Below are 11,659 nucleotides of genomic sequence, written 5' to 3'. Positions count from 1 at the left end.
GTGTTTTCCATGTAGAAAATAATGTAATGTATGCAGCAAGCCCAATGAAATCTAAAATTAATGTTCAAATGCTGAGAAAGGCAAACACTTTTGTTGTTGTTTCTTATTTCATATATGTAATATAATACAATGTTTATCGTCGTTCATGTGTAGGCTACATCAACTTCCAAGTGCAGAAATCCCTCTAACTTTAATGAACAGCTCCAGCAGATCTCAAAGGGACGACAATTTTAATGCTATGGGTTACTATATCCAGACTTAGTTATGATTAGAATAGACTCAGAAATCTAAGCATGATTAAGTCTGAATCCAACTTTATATATTCTCCTTTATTCAACCAACAAAATTCTGGCTATTTCTTAGTTAAAGAACATATATGTGCAGGGGGATTATAAATAAAACCCTTTATTACTTTCACAGCAAAAAGTGCCCACAAACTCATTCAGTAACCATTTAAGTTAGAATTATTCTAGAAGACCAGAGAGTCCTGAAATTAGCCCTATGGCCATCACAAAAACTTCAGGCAAATAGGAGAGCTTTGCAGAGTTGTCCTCAGGATCTAATTACTGTATCTTGTCTTACCAGATTTCAAAAACAGCACAAGCACTCCCAAAGGAAGGTCTCCTGGTACTACTGTCCAACAAAATCCTGCCATACCATTAAGACTACGAACCAGTGCTTTGCAGTATTGGAAAGGGGGGTGGAGAAATGTGGAAGCAAATTTCTGCCCGGTCTGCTGACGCAAATCCTTGCACGTGTTTCGCCTCTCTGTGAGTTGTCCCCCCCCCCCACCTCCAATGCAAGTTTAAAAGCGGGGTTGAGCGCATAGATTTAGTATATGTACACACACCAGCTGGTCTGACATGATAAAGCAGAATGACTCTGAAGGAGAATTCCCCTGTCTGTCTAACCAATAAACTAAGGCAGATTTGTTCAAGAGACCATCGCTGATCTCCTCCTGCCCCCACCCCCCTGCCTAAAATCTGTTTAGCTATCAGATGGTTTCAGTCGTTCAAAGGAGTAAATAACAAGTGGATAGAGGACAAAATGAACTTATCACCACTGAGTTTACCTCAGCACCAGCTTTATGTTCCTCGAGTTTGCAGAGTTATCTCACAACCATCAAGCCTTCATTCTGCACAAATATTTTCAATACAGACAGATCTATTAAAAACATCTACCAAAGAAAAACAATAACGTAGACTCCATCACTCCGGACAACATAAGTATTCCCCCACCCCACCTCGGGCATCGTTGGGGGAAAAACAATTCTTGTCTAGCCCTATGCTAGATCATATATTGAGCCGGAACTTTAAATAGCAGCTGGGGCTGTGGTGTGTGTGTGTTTGTGGCTGTCACTAAAAATACACGCTGCCTCTTGATCACTGATCTGAGGTGAAACCATCACATGCACCGCTTTCGGCATCTGTCACAAGCTGGAATTGTTGCCTTGCAATGAACCGGGTAGCAGCAGGGATGCAAAGCCGCGTCAAAGTTCTAAGGCGCATCGCCGAGGAAAGGAGGAGCCGGGAGGATGGGAAAAAGAGGTAAAGCAATATCGTCCCGTCCCCCCCACAACATTCGCGCGCCCATTCTGATAATCTCCGGGCAAGGATAGCTTCGTGCTCTATCTCGCTCTCTGCCTTTGCCCGACAGCGCTGCTTTCCCAGAATGCCCCTCGCCGCCTGCCCCGCACTATTCGATTGAGCCTGGCAAGCAAAGCGCACGCACGGCTCCTCCTGGCGCGCCGGAGAAACTCGCCGTTCCAATCACAGCAAACGAAGGAGGGGGGTCGTGAATCAACGCCTCCCAAAAGCATACACCAAGAAAGGAGGGCTTTGCCATTCTTGCCCGCTTTGCCCCCACCCCTTTCCGCTCCAGCACAGCCCCCTCCCCAACTGCTTCTCGTAGGCACGTCCGAGGCGATTTTCCTGGTCTTCCTTCCTTCCCTCTTTTTCCTGGTTTCTGTCCTCCTGTCCACCCCGCCTTCGCCTCCCGATTCTCACCCGCGTTCCTCAGCTTCTTGTTCCTGTACACGGACAGGATCACCAGCAAGTTGCCCAGGATATCTACCACGATGGTGAAGATGAGGATGGCGGCCAAGGTGGAAGCCACCCAAGGGGGCCTGTCCAAGGTGAGCCCGTCCCGCGGCGGGGAAGAGCCGTTCAGCGCGCTCCCATTGCCTCGCATGCTGCCCGGAGGGAGCCGCGCACGTCCCAGGGGCTGCGAAGTTTGGGGAGGGAAGGTGTGATGGGGGGCAGGACGGGGCGCCCGCCGCCAGGGAGCGTCACCTTGGCTGTGCCCTAGCCGGCATGAGAGAGGGGCTGCCTGGAGGGGGGCACAGGGGAGGCAGCAGGTCGCTAAAGCCCCTCCTTCCCCTCCTCGGGCTCCGCCGCGATGTCAAGCGGCCAACCCGCCGCTGCCACCGCCGTCGATCCTCTCCTCTCACGAGCTCCTGCCATCGCCTCTTTGCCCGGACGGGGAAGTTTCGCCGAAGTGTGCATGTGCCACGGCGAGTTACTTTTATAGCATCCCCCGCTTCCTCCTCCTCCACCTCCTCCTCCTTTACTCTCCGCGCGGATCGCCCGCCCCGCCGCCGCTGCAGCTGCAGCCGCCATCCACATAGCCAGCCCCCTCCCCAAACAGCGGCAGCCCCCCCCTCCGCGCCGCCACCACTGTTGCCTCCAGGTGACATCTAGCGTTGGCGCCTGGCCTCCCCCTCCCCGGACACGTGCGCTGCGAGGGGATTCCAGCTGCCGCCGAAGCGGGCGGCGTAGCCACAGCTCCTCCAGCAGGCACTCATCGGAACTGGCGCCTCCATTCATATCCGAATTGTAAAGCTGGAACGTTGGGGAGGAGGGAGGGTGCGCGCGCGTGCCTCAGCGCAGCCCCATTCATTCTTTTTCCGCTTTCCCCATTCATTCATTCGCGCGTCCGCTCATTCATTCTTTCGCTCATTCAGAAAGCCAACCAGATTCATTCACGGATTTGGAGGCTGGAGGTCGCTGGGGGACCGTCGCCACCTGAAGCTGCTACGGTGCTTTATAGCCTTTTTAACGACTTTTTGTGCACGGGACTGGGAGGGGTGGCGTCGGGAAGACGAAGGAAGGAGAAGTTTGCCTGGCTCCTTTTTGCTTTTTTAAAATAATAATAATAATATAATAATAATAATAATTTGGATAAAATATCACTTTAATTAAACACTTTCCGGATGGGTTCTCGACGGCTGGAAGCTTTACAGAAGGAAGCACGGGCTGCTTGGAAGCGAGGAGAGATGCAGTCAGTTCTGATCAGGCTGTGCTATTAAAAGCTCCTCGTACAGTTATTTGCTCAGCATGGGGGGGGGGAGGTACCTCGGGACCCGAATCCCCCAGAGCAGCACGTGCATTCGCCTCACAGATCAGGGGAGGGAGGAGAGGGGGAAAACAGCAGGGGGAGCAGAAAAGATTGCCTCGTTCTACAACTCCTCCTCCCCTTCGGACTCGAAAATATACGAGAAAGGCGGACTTTTTCCTCTCTCCTTTTGGAAAGCAATCTCATCTACTTCCCAAAGTCGGAGATAATATTGGCGGCATTTCCTCTCTACTATCAGTTTCCCCCTGACTTCCGAAGGCAAATAGGATTTCATTGCTGAAACTTAGAAAAGAGGCTACCCCTCCCGCTTTCTGTCCACCACCCAGAATAGCAACGGGACAGAGCGGTGTGTGTGTGTGTGTGTGTGTGTGTGTGTGTGTGTGTGTGTGTGATGTAAAATAGGGGCTCTTACATAGTAGAAAAGATGGGCGCACTTCGTGTGCTAAGTGGGAATTATAAAAAAAGACTGGTTGACATTAAAACGTCGTGGAAATGCGTTTTTTTTCCTACTCAAGGAGAATGCCTGCCAAAGGTGTGTGTTGTTAAATACTGCAGTAATTCATATACTCCCCCTCCCCACGTTATTTATACAGCCCTAACAACTGATAGCCAATAAGCAGGGAGTCAATTCTGTTTTCTCTCCTGTTTGAAGTCTATTTGAGAAAACGAAGAGGAAAGTCTTATACAGTACAGAGCACGGCATCAGTATTTAACAGAGCACTGTTTTAAATAGCAACATTTTAGCCAATTAAGGACACCGTTGCCATTTATTAAATGGCATAAAATCTTCTGGGCTGAACAATGTCATCCTTACCATTTTGTGATTACAATGGCATTTTGAAACCTATTATGGGACAGTAAAGGAAGAGTAAAGAAGGGGAATCAGATAATTATGAACCAGAGAGCTGCTTAACAAGCTGAAAAACAATCAAAAAAATGTTGGGAGTGATTGGCATTAAAATAAGCAGGATCTAAGAAGATGCAGTAGCATTCTATTTGACAGAGTGTTGGCACACCACTCGTTCAAAAAAGAAGAAGCAGCTATGCTAAAAATAGTAGCCAGTGCTCTAGCATGTGCCCTATGCTAGAAGGAAAGTTTTCTATTATTTGTATTCATCACATAGTCATAGGAATGCATGATGAGAAGGAAACTGAAGGGCTTCTAAGTATATCACTGCACTGAGACGGAATTACCCATCCTCAGACAGTCTAGCGCTGGGAGAAAACAATTCTATTTTAAACCAACCTTTGAAAAATTAAAACAGAGAAAGAACCTAGCAGCTTTCCTAAGTGCCACATTGATTCAGGCTTGATTTCAAATACCTATTCTTCTGGATTATTTATCTAAGTGGTTTCACCAGAAAGCTTCCTCAAAATTGTAATATTCTCAAGAATCACAGTTTTCTGTTTGTTTGTTTTTTAAAAAAGAAAGTATCTAGTCCTCGTGATGGCAAAAGCCTAAGCATGATCCTTAAGGCATGTATCTCTCATCTAAGCATTTCTCCAGCAGAACCTCAGGAAGAGCATGAAGAGTCACACTACAGCTGCTTTAAAGGATGCTTCAAATAGGAATAAGATAGTTAGAGTGTGGTTAACACCAAGGTTGAAGGTTCAAGCCCCTTATGGGTCAACTGCATATTCCTGCATTGTAGGGGATTGGACTAGATGATCCTTAGGGTCCTTTCCAAATCTATGATCCAATAATATACAGTGGAACCCCGGTTTATGAACACCTCGGTTTACGAATTTCCGGTTTACGAATGCCGCAGCCCCATCTGGAACGGATTAATTCACTTTCCATTACTTTCAATGGGAAAGTTTGCTTCAGTTTATGAACGCTTCAGTTTATGAACAGACTTCCAGAACCAATTACACCCATGCTTCGGGTTAAGTACGCTTCAGGTTGAGTACTCTGCGGACCCGTCTGGAACGGATTAATCTACTTTCCATTACTTTCAATGGGAAAGTTCACTTCAGTTTATGAACGCTTCAGTTTAAGTACTCCGCGGACCATCTGGAACTGATTAATCCACTTTCCATTACTTTCAATGGGAAAGTTCACTTCAGTTTACGAACGCTTCAGTTTATGAACAGACTTCCGGAACCAATTGTGTTCATAAACCGAGGTACCACTGTAGCTGGTTTTGGTCAGTCTGAAAGATGTCACGGGGGATTCTGAGTTACACAGAAATTTTTCTCAGGCTTGATGTTCCAGAAAAGTAACCTAATGAATTTCTGTATGGAACTCAGGGGCTATCATCTATAAATAAGGGATTGGCTGCTGGATAACAGGGACAAGGAAAGTGAAATTATAAGGGACATTAAAAAGGATGGCTCTTCAACCTAAAGATCACATTCAGCCCACCATTACTTTCTTTGTGAGTGTCTCCCATGCACCCAACTGTGGCTTCCCGTCTGATGGAAACATAACAAAATAGACATATGTCAGCCACAACCCTTGACAATCTCTGTGCCGCTTGTCAGCCATTTCCTACCAGGAGGTGTTCCCCCTTGAAAATTTCTCTCTTTGAATTATTCCTCTGCAGGTGCCAATTTTCACCCTCTGCAGGAACCCACCAAGAACTTGTGATAACTCTCAACCAAGAATCACTACACACACAAATATGGAACAAAGAAGACATGAAATTAAACTAAGATGGCTAAAGTGAACATCTGGAGCCACATGCTTTGAAGATCAAACCCTGCCACCCCCAAAGGAAAGGATTTTCAATAGAAATGCTGGGGAAAGATCCTGCCTGGGACTTTGGAAAGCTGAGGCCAGTTAGAATGGGCAAGAATCTAATTTAGGGGTGTGTCAATAGTCCCATTTATCATAAGGCAGCTTCAGTCATCCATACATTCAAGCTACCCATGCTGTGTACTGCAGAGGAAGATGAAAAGCTTGCACAGTTTCTTAATAAATGTTTTCTTACTTTCCATGCATTTGCAACCAAGACCCATTAATAAAATGTACAGTGTTGAAGGAGGCAGGGCTGTGCTTTGCATTTTAGCACAGCTTCAGCAAAGACTCAGAGCAGTGCTCCTTCCATTTCTTTGTACAGTATTCTGTTTGCTCTTTGCAGTTCACCACATGGTCTTGCTTCACAGCCAGGGTGGTATCCTGCAGGCCAAATCCAGCCTGACAAACTGCAGGTTGTGGCCTGCCAACACCCACAGCTCTATCTCCTGGTCTGATTTAGTGATAAAGCTCTCTGTTCCATACAGTGTGATCTCTAAATGGCAGCCAGAGGGATCAGATAAAACACACAAGTCTTTTTTTTTTTTAGAGAGGATCTGCTCTCAATACACCACAGCACTGAGATGTAGATAAAAGGCAGCATCTTCTCTCACCTTCCCTCCAATGAATGAATGGTGGTGGTGGTTGTTAAAGAAGAACAGGCAGAGGGCTTATCTCTGGTCTCAGCACTGTGGTGCTTAGCAGTGAGAATGGACATGGGAGATCTTTCTGACTACTCTTCAGACATCCTTTCTAAAGAGCAGCTAAATGGGTATTTTATGTCCTGATGGGAGTTATCTCCGTGCTGTGGTACTCAGTGCTGAGATGAAAGATCCCTCTAGCTGCTATCTGAAACACAGCTAGAAGGATATTTCACCTCTCATCTTAGCACTAAGCATCACAGCGCTGAGATAAGAGAGATAAAGAGTGGGGGTGGGCTTTAAGAGTAAAAGGCAGCAACCCCCAACTCACATCAGCACTGGAGTGGGGTGGAAACCGCATTTCTAACAAATCCTGTGGAAGGATAAAGAACGATGTTTCCAACTACCCCTACCCATGTAATGGGGAGGAGAGGGCTGGTTTTGTGTGTCGGGGTATGACAGTGTATGAATGAGTGTTTAGCAATATTATGAGACTGCTTGTGTAGTGGGTGGGTGTGCTGCATACGTCCGGGTACATATATGTGTGATGAATGTGCATCTATAGAGAGAATATCTTGTGTGTCTGTGCACATAGGTTGGCCACGCCCTTCATTGGTATGTGGCAGTCGGATAGCTGCCTATCAATGCACCCCTTGGCCCATAAAAGACTCCCCCCCCCTGTGTGACAGTCATGCAATAAATATGAATAAGTACAGATTGGATCATTGTCCCAGCAGGGTTTCTATAACATTTGTGGCCCAAGCAAGTGTACTACTGAAGAGACAAGATGCTCTTCATTTGACATTAAACTGGAAATGGTGCTGCCTCTTCAGCATGTGATGGAAATGTCAATGAAAACTCTGATTCTTCAGCACTTTCCTTTATTATTATAATGATGATCCATGGAACTCCTGGAAAGTCTCTAGACTACAACTTAAAAGCCACTTAAAGACTAACCATGTCTTACAGAGCACTAGACATTTACCAATAGTAAAACAGATGTGATTTGGGGCATCTAATTGGGTCACCTAACTCTCCCCTCCCCATTTTAAAGCAGCCACAGACTTTGATTGGAGTAGCAGTGCAAAAAGAGAGCATTTTTAGAAGAGTGCTATATTTCAGAAAGCAGAGCGAGGGAAAGATTAAATATGTCCTTCTGCAGTGCTACTGTTCCAGTAAAAATGCACAGACTGGTCCAGTTGCTTACAAGTGAGATTGAAAAGGTCACCAAAGTGTGTGATACTTTACTCTTGTTTCTTAGGCTCTTTTTTGGCTCCAATCCTGTTGGCACTCAGCCACTCAGGTTGATGTGAGAAAAACTATGTGTTGCTTTCAGAAAGACATGGGGAAATGCTTACCTGTGAGAAAGGACAGTGCTGGAGAAGAAGAAAAACTTCATCCTGTTCTCAGATTCTCAAGTGGATGGAAGCACAGTCCTCCTTAGCCGGTGTCCCCCTGAAGGAAAGAAAGGTAGTAGATGGGATAAAAGAATCCTAGTGGGTCCTTTTCTATTCTGTCTTCTACCATCACCTGTTCCATGCGAGCTAAGAAATGGCAGAGTGGATTGTCGGCATCAGCAGAATTGGCCCTGTGTCCCTTTATCTGATCTCCCCAAGTAAGGGCAAACGTTGGCAGTCAGAACTGCTCTAGAATCCATCATTTTATCATATGCTATTGATATGACATAGGAAGCTGCCCCTCCTGAGTCACACCATTGGTCCATTAGTATCGCCTGCAATGACTGGAAGTAGGTCTCCAGAGTTTCTCAGAGGGAGACTCAGCCCTACCTGAAGGTAAAGGTAAAGGGACCCCTGACCATTAGATTCAGTCGTGACTGACTCTGGGGTTGCGGTGCTCATCTCGCATTATTGGCTGAGGGAGCCGGCGTACAGCTTCCAGGTCATGTGGCCAGCATGACTAAGCCACTTCTGGCAAACCAGAGCAGCACATGGAAACACCATTTACCTTCCTGCCAAAGCGGTACCTATTTATCTACTTGCACTTTGATGTGCTTTCGAACTGCTGGGACCGAGCAACGGGAGCTCACCCTGTTGCAGGGATTTGAACCGCCGACCTTCTGATCAGCAAGCCCTGAAGGTACCAGCAGTGTTTTTCTTCCAAGAAAATAGGTGCTGGTACTCACCATGAAGTTACATTAAGTGGCACACTTTTTAATGAAAAAAAGAGGTGCTGGTATTGTGTACCCTTGAGTACCCCCTGGAAAAACCATTGGGTAACAGGGGACAAACCTGGGATCTTCCTTTAGGCATGAGTTTACAGCCCTCCCACTACCTTTGTACCATAGCAACATGCTTCAAAAAGATTATTGCGGTAAATAACTTGGCAGTGCCAGTGACATTCTACAATTGGCTAGTAACATCATGTTCACTAACACAATCTTGATTCTCATGAGGAAAACCCTCAACTCTCATTTCTCTTGATGCACAAGAAGTCCTAAGGCTATTGCCGCCTCAACTCCTTGCTCTCAACCCTGACTAACTATCAGTGCTCATTAGTCATTGCTTCGCCCTTGTTGTGTTCACCTGATACTGCAGCATTGCTTGTGCGCTGTTATATCTGCATGGCTGATCTTGTTTGGGCATGTAAATCCCAAAGCAAGCAACTTAATGAAGATGTTAGCAGATAGAAGGGTAGAGAGCACACACAAAATAAAACTTCATGAGCTATGAACAACTTCCGCTAGCTTTTTAACAAAAGAGTGTGCAAATCCATGTGACAAAATGTGAATGGGTAGCATATGCACACTTGCTTTCAGTATCAGCATTGCCTTCTGTTCTATCTATCTATCTGCTATTAAGTGCATCACATCGAGACACAGTGCTTGCAGAGAGGGGGGGAACCATCTGTGGCAGCACAGCAGCTATAGAATAGATTGGAGTTCTTAAATCTTTGGGATTCAGATGGTTGTAATGCTGACAAGATGCTGAGAACCAGAGGCAATGTTGTTCAGTCAGATCATCTGGAACTCCCAAAATAAAAACCACAAGGTCAACATAGCTTTAAAAATGATAAGCAGCTGATCGGATATGTGATTCCTCATTAATGACAGTGAGATGGTAAGAGGACTGAGAAGAGGAGGAGCTATTGGGTGCTTAATGGTTGCATAATAAACAAGAACATACAGTTTGAATTTACATTGAAAGAGACCCCTTGTGGGCACCCACTCACTGGAATAAGCTATTCCTGTTGCTCCACTCTTCTTACACCTTCACAGCTCCAAAAACATCTATAACACTTGTCAAAATCTGCAAATACATCAACCCAGTGGCAGATTTTCAGAGCGAATCCACGTCAGATTTATCCATGTCACTTCCCACTGTGGGATTCATCTTTTTCTCAATGTCCCATAGCACCACCTACAGTTCTCACGAGGGCTATCCCAAAGTACATTCACAATGTTATACTGACACCTGCAGCCATAACAGATTCTGGAAAATAATCCAAAAAATAGGTTTTCCATCTGGTTAGACTGGAAAAAAATTCCCTTATTTCCAGTGATCTGGGATGGGAAACTTGTGACCGCCCAGATGTTGCTGGACTAAAGCATCTCCCAGACCACCCCACTACCCATGCTTTTTCCCAGAATGCCTCTGGGCTGTGGGAGAAGAGAGTGGTTAGGTAGCGGCTCAGCCAGGGCTTCACTTTGCCTTGTAAAATAATAATAATAATAATAATAATAATAATAATAATAATAATAATAATAATAATAAAGGGTGAAATATGAATGGACCTCATCCTGCCTGTTGAGCTGCTGGGAGGGGGGGGAAGGAAGGGGAGGGGAGCAACCTGGGCGAGGGGAGAGCAGAGTGACCAGGTCATGGCAGGAAAGAGAAAGTGGAGAGGCCAGGGCACTGTGCAGGTGGAGAGAGGACTTGTGCGCAATGGTGGCCACCCCATTCACAAAATGCTGCCAGGATGAGGTCATGACCTTTTGGTCCTGCTGTAGTGGCTTCTCTCTTTTTTGAATGAGCCTGGGCTGACTGTCCCCTGTGCTGCCTCCTGCTCAAACGTCAGGCAAAACTAAGCCGCAGCTGAGCTCAAGCCAGATCAGCTACATGCGGTCAGTTGCAACAGCTCCAAAATGCTGTCAGGAGGGTTGTGTGTGTCCCTGCGTGTGTCAAGGACTGGGAGACAAAGCAGGCTATTCAGATTCTGGGAGAGGTGGCCCCTCCCACCTCCTCTTATCACACTGCAACTTATTTTCTCTTTTTGTTTGGTTTCTAATGTTTTGCTGGCAACTCCTAACCGCCATTCAAGTAGTTTGCTTAAGGTCATACATGCAACATATTCCTCCTTTGCTTAATAAATCAGGGGATCCTTTATGTTATCACATCATGCTCTGAGTGTAAGCAACCTGAGTGCTAAGTAACCACAGCCAGTCTGCACAGATCTGCTCTGAATGATGCTTCTCGCCCAAGTGGCCAGAGACTCTCTCTCTCTGGTCATCCTGAGTCATAAGATTTCTCCTTTAAGATGTTAACTGCTGCTTCACATTTAGTTTGCCTGAGCCTTCTGAAAGCAAATGAAATCAACCACAAAAGTGGTCTCTCCAACTCTTATTGGGCCAGGTGGTGTACATAGCTGCCAAGTTTTCCCTTTTCTCGCGAGGAAGCCTATTCAGCATAAGGGAAAATCCCTTTAAAAAAGGGATAACTTGGCAGCTATGGTGGTGTACGATTGTGAAGAATCCCCCAACTTTTATCCTAGGAGAGCACAAAATCTGTGGGAACAGATGGTGTCTAGGATATCCAAGTAGGTCACTCTCTGCTGAGATAATGTTCATGCTCACACAGTACTTTCCCCGCAAGCACTCGCTCTGCTCTGTTTTCTGTCAACTGTTTGTGGCGTTTTTGTTAACTTTTGGTCTAATGGAGTAGCTAAATGCATTTGATTTGATTTTTCTAAT

The 11,659-nt window shown here is 46.0% G+C and overlaps 1 long non-coding RNA gene across 1 annotated transcript; it reads left to right on the top strand.

The window, feature by feature from the left end:
- The first annotated feature begins 1,612 nt into the window (after positions 1-1,612).
- On the top strand, positions 1,613-6,293 carry LOC148687303 (uncharacterized). Its single transcript, XR_015947443.1, has 2 exons — positions 1,613-2,134; positions 5,901-6,293. It is a non-coding gene; the product is annotated as an uncharacterized LOC148687303 (long non-coding RNA).
- The last annotated feature ends 5,366 nt before the right edge of the window (positions 6,294-11,659 follow it).

Source organism: Zootoca vivipara, chromosome Z1, assembly GCF_965207765.1.
Source record: "Zootoca vivipara chromosome Z1, rZooViv2.hap1.1, whole genome shotgun sequence".
In the NCBI taxonomy this organism is placed as follows: Eukaryota; Metazoa; Chordata; class Lepidosauria; order Squamata; family Lacertidae; genus Zootoca; species Zootoca vivipara.
Note: the sequence above shows the minus strand (reverse complement) of the source record. Positions and strands in the feature narration are given on the sequence as shown.